We start from the raw sequence: 18059 nt of genomic DNA, 5'->3' as shown, positions 1-18059 counted from the left end.
GTTTTGCTTTGTTTTGTTTTGTTTTGTTTTTGAGACAAGGTTGCTCTGTGTAGCTCTGGCTGTCCTGGTACTTGCTCTGTAGACCAGGCTAGGCTCAAACTCGGAGATCCCCCTGCCTCTGCCTCCTGAGTGCTGGTATTGACAGCATGTGAACCTTTAAGTGCCACCATCTCCCAACAAGCATCCTTACCCACTGGGCCATCTCTCCCTTCCCTCTTCTTTGTTTCTTGGATGAATAGCAAATCCTAAAAAGGATTAAGAGAGCTGGACCTAGGTGAAATGTCTCAGAGAGTTTTACATAGTGGCTGGCATGCGTGTACTGGTGGTTTGTAACTATGAAGCAGCAACTGTTTGGAAATGCTGAACAGAAGATAGAAAATGTCCAGGGTTTAAAGAGCTCCTTTTCATGTCGTTAGACAATGGAGAAACCATGTGATCATCAGCGTTTTCATACTAACGATTTGCTGAGCAGTTATATTTCAAAGACTTCAGCGAGTATTTGCCTGAAGGATGGATCTGTGACCACATGAGTTTGGAGAAATTTCCTTTCAACACTCTTGTTTGAAATGTGCTTGTATCTACGGCTCCTTGTCTCTTCCTTTGGTTTTCTATATCCAGGGTTGTCTCCCTTTGTGCTTTCTTTATTGTTTCTATTTCCATTTTTAATTCCTTCACCTGTTTGTGTTTTCCTGTAATTCTTTCAGGGATTTTTGTGATTCCTCTCTAAAGGTTTCTACTTGCTTACTTGTGTTTTCCTGCATTTCTCTAAGGGAGTTCTTTATGTCTTTCTTGAAGTCCTCCATCATCATGATCAAATGTGATTTTAAATCTAGATCTTGCTTTTCTGGTGCGTTTGGATATTCAGTGTTTGCTTTGGTGGGAGAACTGGGCTCTGATGATGCCATGTAGTCTTGATTTCTGTTGCTTGGGTTCCTGCGCTTGCCACTTGCCATCAGGTTGTCTCTGGTGTTACTTGTTTTGCTATTTCTGACAGTGTCTTGCCGTCTTATAGGCCTGTGTGTCAGGAGTGCTGTAGACCTGTTTTCCTGTTCTCTTTCAGCCAGTTATGGGAACAGAGTGTTCTGCTTTCAGGCGTGTAGTCGTTCCTGTCCACTGGCTTTCAGCTGTTCCTGTGGGTGTGTGTCCTGAGTCCACCAGGCAGGTCACTTGATATTTAAACAACTCCATAACTCCTAAAGAAATAGAAGCAGTCATTAAAAGTCTCCCATCCATCCAAAAAGAGACCAGGTCCAGATGGGTTGAGTGAAGAATTCTATCAGACCTTCATAGACGACCTCATACCAATTCTATCCAAACATTCCACAAAATTGAAACAGATGGATCACTACCGAATTCCATCTATGAAGCCACAATTACTCTTATACCTAAACCACACAAAGACCCAACAAAGAAAGAGAACTTCAGACCAATTTCCCTTATGAATGTCAACACAAAAATATTCAAAATTCTGGCAAACCGAATCCAAGAACATGTCAAACAACCATCTATCATGATCAAGTAGGCTTCATCCCAGGCATGCAGGGATGGTTTAATATACGGAAAACCATCAATGTAATCCACTATATAAACAAACTGAAAGATAAAAACCACACGATCATTTCATTAGATGCTGAGAAAACATTTGACAAAATCCAACACCCCTTCATGATAAAAGTCTTGGAAAGATCAGGAATTCAAGGCCCATAGTTAAACATAGTAAAAGCCATATACAGCAAACCAGTTGCTAACATTAAACTAAATGGAGAGAAACTTGAAGCAATCCCACTAAAATCAGGGACTAGACAAGGCTGCCCAATCTCTCCCTACTTATTCAGTATAGTTCTCCAAGTCCTAGCCAGAGCAGTCAGACAACAAAATGAGATCAAAGGGATACAGATTGGAAAGGAAGAAGTCAAAATATCACTATTCACAGATGATATGGTAGTATATATAAGTGATCCCAAAAGTTCCACCAGAGAACTACTAAACCTGACAAATACCTTCAGCAAAGTGGCTGGGTATAAAATTAACTCAATTAACTCTACACAAAAGAGAAACAAGCTAAGAAAAAAATTAGGGAAACGACACCCTTCATAATAGTCCCAAATAATATAAAATACCTCGGTGTGACTTTAACAAAGCAAGTGAAAGATCTGTATGATAAGAACTTCAAGCCTCTGAAGAAAGAAATTGAAGAAGACTTCAGAAGATGGAAAGATCTCCCATGCTCATAGATTGGCAGGATTAATATAGTAAAAATGGCCACTTTACCAAAAGCGATCTACAGATTCAGTGCAACCCCATCAAAATTCCAATCCAATCCTTCAGAGGGTTAGACAGAACAATTTGCAAATTCATCTGGAATAACAAAAAACCCAGGATAGCTAAAACTATCCTCAACAATAAAAGGACTTCAGGGGGAATCACTATCCCTGAACTCAAGCAGTATTACAGAGCAATAGTGATAAAAACTGCATGGTATTGGTACAGAGACAGGCAGATAGACCAGTGGAATAGAAGTAAAGACCCAGAAATGAACCCATACATCTATGGTCAGTTGATTTTTGACAAAGGAGCCAAAACCATCCAATGGAAAAAAGATAGCATTTTCAGCAAATGGTGCTGGTTCAACTGGAGGGCAACATGTAGAAGAATGCAGATGATCCATGCTTATCACCCTGTACAAAGCTTAAGTCCAAGTGGATCAAGGACCTCCACATCAAACCAGACACACTCAAACTAATAGAAGAAAAACTAGGGAAGCATCTGGAACACATGGGCACTGGAAAAATTTTCCTGAACAAAACACCAATGGCTTATGCTCTAAGATCAAGAATCGACAAATGGGATCTCATAAAACTGCAAAGCTTCAGTAAGGCAAAGGACACTGTGGTTAGGACAAAACGGCAACCAACAGATTGGGAAAAGACCTTTACTAATCCTACAAATGATAGAGGCCTTATATCCAAAACATACAAAGAACTCACAAAGTTTAGACAGCAGGGAGACAAATAACCCTATTAAAAATGGGGTTCAGAGCTAAACAAAGAATTCACACCTGAGGAATGCCAAATGGCTGAGAAACACCTAAAGAAATGTTCAACATCTTTAGTCATAAGGGAAATGCAAATCAAAACAACCCTGAGATTCCACCTCACACCAGTGAGAATGGCTAAGATCAAAAACTCAGGTGACAGCAGATGCTGGAGAGGATGCGGAGAAAGAGGAACACTCCTCCATTGTTGGTAGGATTGCAGACTGGTACAACCATTCTGGAAATCAGTCTGGAGGTTCCTCAGAAAATTGGACATTGAACTACCTGAGGGCCCAGCTATACCTCTCTTGGGCATATACCCAAAAGATGCCCCAACATATAAAAAAGACACGTGCTCCACTATGTTCATAGCAGCCTTATTTATAATAGCCAGAAGCTGGAAAGAACCCAGATGCCCTTCAACAGAGGAATGGATACAGAAAATGTGGTACACCTACACAATGGAATATTACTCAGCTATCAAAAACAATGACTTTATGAAATTCATAGGCAAGTGGATGGAACTGAAAAATATCATCCTGAGTGAGGTAACCCAATCACAGAAAAACACACATGGTATGTACTCATTGATAAGTGGATATTAGTCCAAAAGCTAGAATTACCCTAGATGCACAGAACACATGAAACTCAAGAAGGATGACCAAAATGGGAATGCTTCATTCCTTCTTTAAAGGGGGAACAAGAATACCCTTAGGAGGGGATAGGGAGGCAAAGTTTAGAACAGAGGCAGAAGGAACACCCATTCAGAGCCTACCCCACATGTGGCCCATACATATATAGCCCCCAAACTAGATAAGATGGATGAAGCAAAGAAGTGCAGGCTGACAGGAACTGGGTATAGATCTCTCCTGAGAGACACAGCCAGAATATGGCAAATAAATAGGCGATTGCCAGCAGCAAACCACTGAACTGAAAATGGAACCCCCGTTGAAGGAGTCAGAGAAAGGACTGAAAGAGCAGGGACTCGAGATCCCATATGAACAACAATGCCAAGCAACCAGAGCTTCCAGGGACTAAGCCACTACCCAAAGACTATAATGGACTGACCCTGGGCTCCAACTGCATAGGCAGCAATTAATAGTCTAGTAGGGGGGTTGGGGATTTAGCTCAGTGGTAGAGCGCTTGCCTAGGAAGCGCAAGGCCCTGGGTTCGGTCCCCAGCTCCGAAAAAAAAGAACAAAAAAAAATAGTCTAGTAGGGGCACCAGTGGAAGGGGAAGCCCTTGGTCCTGCCAAGACTGAACCCCTAGTGAACAGGATTGATTGCGGGGAGGGCAGTAATGGGGGGAGGATGGGGTTCACCCATATAGAAGGGGAGGGGGAGGAGCTAGGGGGATGTTGGTCTGGAAACCGGGAAAGGGAATAACATTTGAAATGTAAATAAGAAATACCTAATTTAATAAAGATGGGGGAAAAGTGTGCAAAGCACATTAGTGCATTAGAACAAGGAACCTTTTCCCCCTTTGCATGTAGACAATAATACAGAGTGTGGAAAATGCAAAGTTTAGTTTCTCTCTTCTGAATAGTACATGGGTCTCTCAGGGAACTCATTACCACATCAAGCACAAAGCATTGAGTCAACTAGAAGATAGGGGTCCAGTAGGAAGCTTGCTTTAGCAATCAGCAAGGAGGTGTTTGAGCTTGTTGGGAGTTCCCATTTCTAGAGCTGGACTTGAGGTTATCTTGACTATTGAATGAGTTTCCTAGGTGGAGTCAAAGCAGAAGACACAAACGGAATCAGATAAGGACAAGACCTTCATCCTTCCAAAAGAAACACCATGGTTTCCATGGAGACACAGTGACATCTGCCTTTCCTAAACCCAGCGCACGAGTCATTGGCACCAACAGTGAGACTGACTATGATTAAGACTGTCTTTCACACCGGTGACCAACTATGTATTGAATTCTAAGATGGCCTCAGGTACAGAGAGGAGCAATTCGGAGAGATTACCTCCGAGTAAGTCAAGAATCTGCTCATCATTTGGGTCGTCCTCATAGCCTAAGGTTGCTTCGGTACAGAGATGACTGGTGGCTGACACTTTCACTTCCATTTCTGCCCCAACTTTGAGAGTGGTTGCTACTCATCCAGGGTTATCAAAGGAAAAAGCAGAGCCCTGTTCCATACTGACTCTGAGGGACCATGCTACCTGTGTGAAATCTATCAAGACGAGTCACAAAATAGCACACCTGATATGCTAAAGAGAAAATGACTTCAGAATATTAAAAATTAAGAAAAAACAAACATGTTAATGTAATTTGTTTCTGGTGGTATTTAGAAGGGGCAGAGTCTGGGGTAAGTGAACTTTTGAGCAAATGTTCACATGCTCACATGTGTGTGTTATATGATGCTGGCTGCTACCTCATCTGCTTCCTTCCTCCCTCCCTCCCCCTCCCTCCCTCCCTCCCTCCCTCCCTCTCTCCCTCCCTCCCTCCCTCCCTCCTTTCCTTCCTTCCTTCCTCTCTTGCCCACAAGGGCTAGGAAGCTATGTGCTTGCGGAGCTGGTATAGTACGCTGCTATGTGGTTAATACAGAGCAGACTTGCACATCACACGTGTACCGGGCTGGGACTTCAGAGTTGCTTTGTGTCCACTGAGTGCTACTTCCAACATCGCCCAAATACTATCCATCACTATAGCCTGCTGCCAAGAGTAATATAAGCATTTGGATTATCATTGTCATACAAACACCTCCAAGTGTCCCAACAGCACGCTTATCGGTGCATTGACACGTGTCTCACATTTATCATGTGTTTGAGATTGATGGACTCTCTGTATACAACTCAGTGATCACAGGTAAATAGCAAAGAGTATCATGTGAGCTCCAGACAGCAGTGGTCAATTTAATCAGACATCCTTATTTTTATTAGCTAACGTCTACCAGAATGCTGGAGGGATAAAAAATGGGGCTCCATTTCCTTTACGGGAAATATGTGGGTTTTTCCTTTTGTTCTTCTTTGTCAAGTAACACCACAAGATAATAGAATTCCAGGGAGACACATCTTTACCTCAGAAATGGGGAAACAGAGAAACAGGGAAGATTTTCTGATTGTTGCTATCATCTTGTGGTAGTGGTGTGTGTGTGTGTGTGTGTGTGTGTGTGTGTGTGTGTGTGTGTGTGTGTGTGTGTGTGTGTGTGTAGGGATTGGGTTTCTCTAGAAAGAAAAGGCCACAAAGAATTGCAACTCTGTAGAGTTGGCATCGGGATGGATTTTCATGTGGTATGGTCTGGTGTGCTTCTTTCCCAACTCAAGACAATTCAAGTAGGAACTCTAGGTGAATGACCTTGAACTCCATGGACCGTTATTCACATAGTCTGCAACCTAGCTGAACCCAGGTCCTTTCTCCTTATGGAATAACAAAGAAGAATGGAGATGCCGACCCCTGCTTGTCATCTCTAAACCAGGGAGGGTTGGAATGAGAATGAGAAGACCTGCTGCCACTGTCTGAGGAAGGCAGTGGGAGGAAAAGCAATCAATCAAACAAACAAACAAATAAACAGGTCCTTTCTTCAATCTTCTTTCAATTCCTTCTTACAAAGCAGACTAGAGATTAATGCTTGCGAGTCAATGCTTTTACTCATACAAAAATCAAATCTGTTGTCTTCAGGAATGAAGTAGTTGACAGTCTTAACCAGATTAGAAAAATCTCAGTCAACCATGATCACTCTGCATGTAAGAGCTTGTGCAAGAATTTGTGCATATGGTGTAAAGGAATCAAATTCTTTTTTTTGCATTTTTTAATTTATTTAATACTTAATAATAATTCTTTGGTTTCCGGGCAAACATCCCCCTCCCCCCTCCCCTTCCTTATGGGTGTTCCCCTCCCAACCCTCCCCCCATTGCCGCCCTCCCCCCAACAGTCTAATTCACTGGGGGTTCAGTCTTAGCAGGACCCAGGGCTTCCCCTTCCACTGGTGCTCTTACTAGGATATTCATTGCTACCTATGAGGTCAGAGTCCAGGGTCAGTCCATGTATAGTCTTTAGGTAGTGGCTTAGTCCCTGGAAGCTCTGGTTGCTTGGCATTGTTGTACATATGGGGTCTCAAGCCCCTTCAAGCTCTTCCAGTTCTTTCTCTGATTCCTTCAACGGGGGTCCTATTCTCAGTTCAGTGGTTTGCTGCTGGCATTGGCCTCTGTATTTGCTGTATTCTGGCTGTGTCTCTCAGGAGCGATCTACATCCGGCTCCTGTCGGTCTGCACTTCTTTGCTTCATCCATCTTGTCTAATTGGGTGGCTGTATATGTATGGGCCACATGTGGGGCAGGCTCTGAATGGGAGTTCCTTCAGTCTCTGTTTTAATCTTTGCCTCTCTCTTCCCTGCCAAGGGTATTCTTGTTCCCCTTTTAGAGAAGGAGTGAAGCATTCACATTTTGATCATCCGTCTTGAGTTTCATTTGATCTAGGCATCTAGGGTAATTCAAGCATTTAGGCTAATAGCCACTTATCAGTGAGTGCATACCATGTATGTCTTTCTGTGTTTGGGTTAGCTCACTCAGGATGATATTTTCCAGTTCCAACCACTTGCCTACGAATTTCATAAAGCCATTGTTTTTGATAGCTGAGTAATATTCCATTGTGTAGATGTACCACATTTTCTGTATCCATTCCTCTGTTGAAGGGCATCTGGGTTCTTTCCAGCTTCTGGCTATTATAAATAAGGCTGCGATGAACATAGTGGAGCACGTGTCTTTTTTATATGTTGGGGCATCTTTTGGGTATATGCCCAAGAGAGGTATAGCTGGATCCTCAGGCAGTTCAATGTCCAATTTTCTGAGGAACCTCCAGACTGATTTCCAGAATGGTTGTACCAGTCTGCAATCCCACCAACAATGGAGGAGTGTTCCTCTTTCTCCGCATCCTCGCCAGCATCTGCACCTGAGTTTTTGATCTTAGCCATTCTCACTGGTGTGAGGTGAAATCTCAGGGTTGTTTTGATTTGCATTTCCCTTATGACTAAAGATGTTGAACATTTCTTTAGGTGTTTCTCAGCCATTCGGCATTCCTCAGCTGTGAATTCTTTGTTTAGCTCTGAACCCCATTTTTAATAGGGTTATTTGTCTCCCTGCGGTCTAACTTCTTGAGTTCTTTGTATATTTTGGATATAAGGCCTCTATCATTTGTAGGATTAGTAAAGATCTTTTCCCAATCTGTTGGTTGCCGATTTGTCCTAACCACAGTGTCCTTTGCCTTACAGAAGCTTTGCAGTTTTATGAGATCCCATTTGTCGATTCTTGATCTTAGAGCATAAGCCATTGGTGTTTTGTTCAGGAAATTTTTTCCAGTACCCATGTGTTCCAGATGCTTCCCTAGTTTTTCTTCTATTAGTTTGAGTGTATCAGGTTTGATGTGGAGGTCCTTGATCCACTTGGACTTAAGCTTTGTACAGGGTGATAAGCATGGATCGATCTGCATTCTTCTACATGTTGACCTCCAGTTGAACCAGCACCATTTGCTGAAAATGCTATCTTTTTTCCATTGGATCGTTTTGGCTCCTTTGTCAAAAATCAAGTGACCATAGGTGTGTGGGTTCATTTCTGGGTCTTCAATTCTATTCCATTGGTCTATCTGTGTGTCTCTGTACCAATACCATGCAGTTTTTATCACTATTGCTCTGTAATACTGCTTGAGTTCAGGGATAGTGATTCCCCCTGAAGTCCTTTTATTGTTGAGGATAGTTTTAGCTATCCTGGGTTTTTTGTTATTCCAGATGAATTTGCAAATTGTTCTGTCTAACTCTTTGAAGAATTGGATTGGTATTTTGATGGGGATTGCATTGAATATGTAGATCGCTTTTGGTAAAATGGCCATTTTTACTATATTAATCCTGCCAATCCATGAGCATGGGAGATCCTTCCATCTTCTGAGGTCTTCTTCAGTTTCTTTCTTCAGTATCTTGAAGTTCTTATTGTACAGATCTTTTACTTGCTTGGTTAAAGTCACACCGAGGTACTTTATATTATTTGGGTCTATTATGAAGGGTGTCGTTTCCCTAATTTCTTTCTCGGCTTGTTTCTCTTTTGTGTAGAGGAAGGCTACTGATTTATTTGAATTAATTTTATACCCAGCCACTTTGCTGAAGTTGTTTATCAGCTTTAGTAGTTCTCTGGTGGAACTTTTGGGATCACTTAAATAAACTATCATATCATCTGCAAATAGTGATATTTTGACTTCTTCTTTTCCGATCTGTATCCCCTTGACCTCCTTTTGTTGTCTGATTGCTCTGGCTAGAACTTCAAGAACTATATTGAATAAGTAGGGAGAGAGTGGGCAGCCTTGTCTAGTCCCTGATTTTAGTGGGATTGCTTCAAGTTTCTCTCCATTTAGTTTAATGTTAGCAACTGGTTTGCTGTATATGGCTTTTACTATGTTTAGGTATGGGCCTTGAATTCCTATTCTTTCCAGGACTTTTATCATGAAGGGGTGTTGAATTTTGTCAAATGCTTTCTCAGCATCTAATGAAATGATCATGTGGTTTTGTTCTTTCAGTTTGTTTATATAATGGATCATGTTGATGGTTTTCCGTATATTAAACCATCCCTGCATGCCTGGGATGAATCCTACTTGATCATGGTGGATGATTGTTTTGATGTGCTCTTGAATTCGGTTTGCCAGAATTTTATTGAGTATTTTTGCGTCGATATTCATAAGGGAAATTGATCTGAAGTTCTCTTTCTTTGTTGGGTCTTTGTGTGGTTTAGGTATAAGAGTAATTGTGGCTTCATAGAAGGAATTCGGGAGTGATCCATCTGTTTCAATTTTGTGGAATAGTTTGGATAATATTGGTATGAGGTCTTCTATGAAGGTTTGATAGAATTCTGCACTAAACCCATCTGGACCTGGGCTCTTTTTGGTTGGGAGACCTTTAATGACTGCTTCTATTTCCTTAGGAGTTATGGGGTTGTTTAACTGGTTTATCTGTTCCTGATTTAACTTCGGTACCTGATATTTGTCTAGGAAATTGTCCATTTCCTGAAGATTTTCAAGTTTTGTTGAATATAGGCTTTTATAGTAAGATCTGATGGTTTTTTGAATTTCCTCTGAATCTGTAGTTATGTCTCCCTTTTCATTTCTGATTTTGTTAATTTGGACACACTCTCTGGGTCCTCTCGTTAGTCTGGCTAAGGGTTTATCTATCTTGTTGATTTTCTCAAAGAACCAACTTTTGGTCCTGTTGATTCTTTCTATGGTCCTTTTTGTTTCTACTTGGTTGATTTCAGCTCTGAGTTTGATTATTTCCTGCCTTCTACTCCTCCTGGGTGTATTTGCTTCTTTTTGCTCTAGAGCTTTTAGGTGTGCTGTCAAGCTGCTGACATATGCTCTTTCCTGTTTCTTTCTGCAGGCACTCAGCGCTATGAGTTTTCCTCTTAGCACAGCTTTCATTGTGTCCCATAAGTTTGGGTATGTTGTACCTTCATTTTCATTAAATTCTAAAAAGTTTTTAATTTCTTTCTTTATTTCTTCCTTGACCAGGTTATCATTGAGTAGAGCATTGTTCAATTTCCATGTATATGTGGGCATTCTTCCCTTATTGTTATTGAAGACCAGTTTTAGGCCGTGGTGGTCTGATAGCACGCATGGGATTATTTCTATCTTTCTGTACCTTTTGAGGCCCGTTTTTTGACCAACTATATGGTCAATTTTGGAGAAAGTACCATGAGGAGCTGAGAAGAAGGTATATCCTTTTGCTTTAGGATAGAATGTTCTATAAATATCTGTTAAGTCCATTTGGCTCATGACTTCTCTTAGTCTGTCTACGTCTCTGTGTAATTTCTGTTTCCATGATCTGTCCATTGATGAGAGTGGGGTGTTGAAATCTCCCACTATTATTGTGTGAGGTGCAATGTGTGTTTTGAGCTTTAGTAAGGTTTCTTTTACGTATGTATGTGCCCTTGTATTTGGGGCATAGATATTTAGGATTGAGAGTTCATCTTGGTGGATTTTTCCTTTGATGAATATGAAGTGTCCTTCCTTATCTTTTTTGATGACTTTTAATTGAAAATTGATTTTATTTGATATTAGAATGGCTACTCCAGCTTGCTTCTTCTGACCATTTGCTTGGAAAGTTGTTTTCCAGCCTTTCACTCTGAGGTAGTGTCTGTCTTTGTCTCTGAGGTGTGTTTCCTGTAGGCAGCAGAATGCAGGGTCCTCGTTGCGTATCCAGTTTGTTAATCTATGTCTTTTTATTGGGGAGTTGAGGCCATTGATGTTGAGAGATATTAAGGAATAGTGATTATTGCTTCCTTTTATATTCATATTTGGATGTGAGGTTATGTTTGTGTGCTTTTCTTCTCTTTGTTTTGTTGCCAAGATGATTAGTTTCTTGCTTCTTCTAGGGTATAGCTTGCCTCCTTATGTTGGGCTTTACCCTTTATTATCCTTTGTAGTGCTGGATTTGTAGAAAGATATTGTGTACATTTGGTTTTGTCATGGAATATCTTGGTTTCTCCATCTATGTTAATTGAGAGTTTTGCTGGATACAGTAACCTGGGCTGGCACTTGTGTTCTCTTAGGGTCTGTATGACATCTGTCCAGGATCTTCTGGCCTTCATAGTTTCTGGCGAAAAGTCTAGTGTGATTCTGATAGGTCTGCCTTTATATGTTACTTGACCTTTTTCCCTTACTGCTTTTAATATTCTTTCTTTATTTTGTGCGTTTGGTGTTTTGACTATTATGTGACGGGAGGTGTTTCTTTTCTGGTCCAATCTATTTGGAGTTCTGTAGGCTTCTTGTATGCCTATGGGTATCTCTTTTTTTTAGGTTAGGGAAGTTTTCTTCTATGATTTTGTTGAAGATATTTACTGGTCCTTTGAGCTGGGAGTCTTCACTCTCTTCTATACCTATTATCCTTAGGTTTGATCTTCTCATTGAGTCCTGGATTTCCTGTATGTTTTGGACCAGTAGCTTTTTCTGCTTTACATTATCTTTGACAGTTGAGTCAATGATTTCTAGGGAATCTTCTGCTCCCGAGATTCTCTCTTCCATCTCTTGTATTCTGTTGGTGAGGCTTCTATCTACAGCTCCTTGTCTCTTCTTTTGATTTTCTATATCCAGGGTTGTTTCCATGTGTTCTTTCTTGATTGCTTCTATTTCCATTTTTAATACCTTCAACTGTTTGATTGTGTTTTCCTGGAATTCTTTCAGGCATTTTTGCGATTCCTCTCTGTAGGCTTCTACTTGTTCTCTAAGGGAGTTCTTCATGTCTTTCTTGAAGTCCTCCAGCATCATGATCAAATATGATTTTGAAACTAGATCTTGCTTTTCTGGTGTGTTTGGATATTCCATGTTTATTTTGGTGGGAGAATTGGGCTCCGATGATGCCATGTAGTCTTGGTTTCTGTTGCTTGGGTTCCTGCGCTTGCCTCCCGCCATCAGATTATCTCTAGTGTTACTTTGTTCTGCTATTTCTGACAATGGCTAGACTGTCCTATAAGCCTGTGTGTCAGGAGTGCTGTAGACCTGTTTTCCTGTTTTCTTTCAGCCAGTTATGGGGACAGAGTGTTCTGCTTTCGGGCGTGTAGTTTTTCCTCTCTACAGGTCTTCAGCTGTTCCTGTGGGCCTGTGTCTTGAGTTCACCAGGCAGGTCACTTGCAGGGGAAAAGTTGGTCCTACCTGAGGTTCCGAGGCTCAAGTGTGCTCGTGGGGTACTGCCTAAGTCCTCTCCTCGGCGGCAACAACCGAGAAGATCTGCGCCGCTCTTTCCGGGAGCCTCCGTGCACCAGGGTTCCAGATGGCATTTGGGGTTTTCCTCTGGCGTCTGGATGTGCGCAGAGTGCAGTCTCTTCTGGTTTCCCAGGCGTGTCTGCCTCTCTGTAGGTTTAGCTCTCCCTCCCACGGGATTTGGGTGCAGAGAACTGTTTATCCGGTCTGTTTCCTTCAGGTTCCGGCGGTGTCCAAAGGAATCGAATTCTTGTGGTAGGTGTGTTTAGGCAACACTGTGGAGTGATTTGGTTTCCCATGAGATAGCCCTGCCTGGTGCAGCAAGTTCAGATGCTAGATTTCTTTGGTTCAACTCTATCTTGGATTCCTAATTAGAATTTGAAGAGCATTTGGAAATTTCCACACACAAGTGTTCACACACACACACACACACACACACACACACACACACACACACACACTGCTGTGGATCTGTATTGTTCACAGAACATGGAATAGATATGACAGAACTTAAGAGAGATCATTTAGACCTTGAACACGAAGTGTTACCCAGAGACATTTCAGCAGTTGTCCAGGCAAATCGAGAAGCTTCACATGTCTGTGCAAGAAGAGATAAGGCAGCGTGTGTGTTTGATCTGGGCATTGCCATCAGCTGCCACCCATATCCCTGTAAGATGCTACTTTTGAATTTAGATGATTTTTCCTATTGCATAGAAGAAAGACAGAGATGAAAGTTGACATTTTTGATATCAATAGCAGTGAGACAAAAGGCTTTATTCACATTAACCTATTTTCCTCTTTATCTACCATGTTACCTAGGCATTCTTCCCATCTGTCCTGGTTTGATTTTCCATTGCTGTCATAAACCCTATGAACAAAAGCAACTTGAGGGTGAAAAAGGTTGATTTAGTCTACAGTTATAACCAGTCAATCATCAAGAGAAGTCAAGACAGGAGCTCAACCATCCTGGAGTAGAAACTGAGGCAGAGACCATAGGGGAACAAGGCATACTGACTTGTTTTCTTGGCTTGCTCAGCTCCCTTTTAAGTATAGCCAAGGCCAACATGCTAGTCATGTGTGCCGCCAACAGTGGGCCTTTCTACATCAATCAGCACTCCAGAAAACGACTCGCAGACATGCTCGTAGACCAAACTGATCTCTTCAACTCAACTTTGCTTTATACAGATATGTCTAGGTCTGTGTCAGGTTGACAAAATTTAATTATGATACCATCTCACAAAAACGTCTCTGAGTCTTGAAGGTTAACTACCTTATCTTGACTTCACAAGCCCTTAGGCTACAGTCAGTACCCAGGCTCTTCTGGAAGAGGCTTAAGTAGGCTAGGCTTCCAGGGCCTCCTCTACATATTAAGTGACTGAAAAATGTGGCTTCTTAATCCTACAAGTCAGTCCATACTCACATCTCTGAGATGCCTTGAAGGAAGGAAGAGACAGACAGGTAGAGGAGGTCGAGAATCATCCTCTCTGGGACCATCCTGGGGTTGGAGCTCTTACAGGTTAGAGAAGGGTGGTGCTTTGAGTGACAATGTCCTCATAGGGTCATGGATTTGAATGTTTGGTCCCCAGTTGGCTGAACTGTTTTGGGGAAGGACTAGGAAGTGTGTCCTTGTTTGTAGAGGTATGCAACTGAGTGGGCTTTGAGGTTTCAAAAGTTCTCTCTCCCTCTCCCTCTCCCCCTCTCTCTCTCTGCCTGCAACCCATGGGTAAGATATAAGCTCTCAGCTACTGTTCAAGTGCCATGCCTGCCTGCCTGCTGCCATGGTAGTCATAGACTAACCCCCTGAAATGTAAGCAGCATCCCACAATGCCATCCCACCCCACCCCCGGACAAGGAGGAATTCAGCTTTTTGTCTCCAGCAGCAACCAGCACCACTGGGGCTTTCTGAGCCCTGTTACCATACATGAAGACTCAGCAGGCAGGGCCCTTAAACACAAGGCAGTTCATGGTCCATATCACTTGATTCGTCATCTTGGAAATTCTGTTTGCAGGAGGCTCATGGTTCAGTGAGGGAAGAAAAGGTATCTGGGGCTAAAGACCAACTAAAGAATAGTCTGGAGTAGAAGAGGGATCAGGAGGTAACCTGGGAGCCTTGGCTGCTTGGAGGGAACAGTGACTGCTTCCAACATGGTGCCAAGGAGATTTACATGTAACCTGTTTAATGGGGCTCTACAATCCAGGCCTAGTAATCCAAGACCATAAACCCAACTATGCTGAGACAGAGGTTCAAAGGTTCAAGTTCTGTCTGGGCACGGGGAGAGCTCAGGGCCTGTATTTAAGTACATTAGTAAGTAAGGTACTTAAAAGTAAGGTATTGGACTGATAAAGTACCTGCTATTCATCATAAACGGGGTCCAAGGTTAAAGCTCAGAATGGAAAATAGCAACAGCACACCAACAAATAACATAGAAAAGCAGAGAAAGCAGGCTCTGGGTGGCAGCAGCAGGGGACACCAGTTAAGAACGTTGGTTGACCTCTGAACTATTGTATACAGCTTTAGAGGAGTCCCTTTGGCCACTTCAAATCTCAGAACCCCAGTCACTGTCAAAGTTAATAAAGGAATGGATGGGTGGCAAGATAATGCCTTCTACCTGGCAAAGGAAGCCAGTTCAAGTATCTTGGGTTCCTCTTCTCTATGGACAAGCTTACAAGAGTGGAGAAGCTTGCTCCTGCTGAGTAGGGAGGAGACTCTCCTACTGCTAAACCTACACACTCAGGCAAAATGATGAAGTGTGACTGGAAGCAGGCATTTCTTTTCCCTCCTTCCTTCCTTTCTTCCTTCCTTCCTTCCTTCCTTCACTCCTTCCTTCCCTCCTTCCTTCCTTCTTTCCTTCCTTCCCTCCTTCCTTCCTGCTATGTGTCCAGCAGTACAAGAGCAGCTCACTCAGCCCAAATGGCAGTGTATTAGTAGTTATTACCTTGTGTAATAAAACACCATGACCAAGGCAACTTAAAGAGCAAAGAATTTATTTGGCGTATGGTTTTATTCAGTTAGAGTCCGTAATGGCAGACACAGCACAGCAGCAGGCAGCCAGCATGGTTCGTGGAGTAGCAAGCTGCAAGCTGAGAGCACATATCGCAACCACTACCACAGAGCAGAACTGAAAATAGGGGAGGGTTTTTACCCTTAAAACCCATCTCTGGTGACACACTTACCCAGCAAAGCCATATCACCTAGACCTCCCTAAACATCCCCATCAGCTGGGGGCTGTGGGTTCAAATGCATGAGACTAAGGGGCACACTTCCCATTCAAATCATTGCAGGTCTGTTTCCCAGATAGAGAAACAGAGGTGTAGAAATAATTTTGCCATTCAGAGATATCTTTATTGAGAAGAGAAGCCATGATCTGAAACCACATTTGTGCTCGAGGTAATTTTCACAAACTACCATGTACTCGCTCCATTTATGAGACTTGTCTTAGGGTTTTACTGCTGTGAAAAGACACCATGACCAATATGAGTTTTATAAAAGACAACGTTTAATTGGGGCTGGCTCACAGGTTCAGAAATTCGGTGCAGTATCATCAAGGTAGAAGCATGGCAGCATCCGGGAAGGCATGGTACAGAGGAGCTGAGAGTTCCACATCTTCATCTGAAGCCTGCTAATACTCACTTCCAGGCAGCTAGAAGGAGAGACTTATAATTCACACCCACAGTGACACACCTACTCCAACAGGGCCACACCTAATCCTGCCACTCCCTGGGCCGAGCATCTACAAACCATCACAATACTTATGCCAAGATTCAAATCCGCTTCCTACTGATGGAGTAAGAATACCAAGACGGCAAGAGGAATATGAGAAATGCAAAACGGAAAACAGAGGACGCTGAGGAATGAAGAGATATGGATATTGTCATATGTAGAAATATTAATAACATTGAGAATAATCAGACTATAATTTCAGGTTTCCCACTCCCCATCAAAAATAAATTAGCTCTGTCTTATAAGTTTCCTGCTAGCTACCAGCTAGGTTTAGAGAAATCTGAATGATAACCATGAACAGAGTCTTGTGACTTTTAAGCTAGTGTATTGAACAGTGCCCTGACATGATACTGAAGGGACACACTGTCATTTCAGGAGCCTTTTTTTTTCAACGTTAAATCATCTTTCTTAACAGTCAAGAACTAACTATTCCTTTAAGTTGTTTCCATTTCCCTCTGCCCAATTCTTCTCTCTTCCCAACGTGCTTCAGAAAGAAAAATGGATATGGCATTATGAACTTTATATATTACACAGCAATCTAGACAGAATTATAAGGTGATAGGAGACTTGGGTGTCCCTGAAACCCTAGGGTAGGAGGCCCCCTGCAGCTTTCTGGGAATGAGGTTTGATAGCCACATGTCCTTTTGGCACGATTCCTGAACCTCAAAGCTATAAATGGCCAATAGCAGACAGGCAATCTGCCTCACCGAACCCTATTACAAACGAGCTGGCCTGGGATAGAGACCAGACCCACATCGGAAACAGCTGGCTACCAAGAATTTATCTGCTAAACTCCAAACAGGCAAGAGCTGTCAGCCTGGGAGACTTCAGTCCCTAATGAATCCATGAAATCTTAACCCAGAAAGCTCTCGCATGTGTACTCCCCACAACACAAGCATCCCAAATCAAGTGTTCCTGGCATCTAAGGTTGACAGCTTCCTGAAACAATGCCATCAGGTAAATTGTGACACTTTCCAGCTTTCTGACCACATAGAGATTTTCAAATGTGATAAATAGCCCTGGAGAAACCAGCCCTCGCTACAGTGCACTACGAATACACCGCGATACAATGGGTTTTAAAATGAAGAGACCTGGGTGTATTTCACTAAACTCCAATGCCACAGTAAACCTCGTTTTAGTGAGTCACCAATGTATTAAGTGGGATTTTCCAACACATGTATGGCCCGTGCTGGAAGTGTGAACCCCTAAACAGATGATATAGTGAGTGAACCAGCACATCTGCAATGTCTGAGATGCACATCTGGAATGCCTAATGCAGATAAATGTGGAGGCTTATCTGCAGGACAGGTTTTATGGACGGTTCCATTGTGTTCAGATGTCCTGATGGAGGAAGAGCCCAGAGCCCTACCAGTCATGGACCATGAACAAGTTTCAGCATATGGATGAAAATCATATTACCTATTACTAACTTCTCCCCACCATCTACACACTTGTGGGGCCCTAGAGGGACCTTTCATACCTGACTATGTATAGATGCAGGAGGTAGTAATTAGCCACTCTCACATCAGGGCATGGGAATAACAATGCCATTTGGGAGAAAAATCTAAATACTAACATAACCCAATCTATACTGTGGAGGAGGGTGGTAACAGGGTCATTAGTGAAGGG

General features: G+C 42.4%; 1 protein-coding gene across 3 annotated transcripts in view; it reads left to right on the top strand.

The window, feature by feature from the left end:
• Positions 1 to 18059, top strand: part of Enpp6 (ectonucleotide pyrophosphatase/phosphodiesterase 6) — a 128233-nt gene that overhangs the window by 76925 nt on the left and 33249 nt on the right. The gene's annotated exons all lie outside the window — the stretch shown is intronic.

Source organism: Rattus norvegicus, chromosome 16, assembly GCF_036323735.1.
Source record: "Rattus norvegicus strain BN/NHsdMcwi chromosome 16, GRCr8, whole genome shotgun sequence".
NCBI lineage: Eukaryota > Metazoa > Chordata > Mammalia > Rodentia > Muridae > Rattus > Rattus norvegicus.
This window is presented reverse-complemented; position numbering and strand designations above follow the sequence as displayed.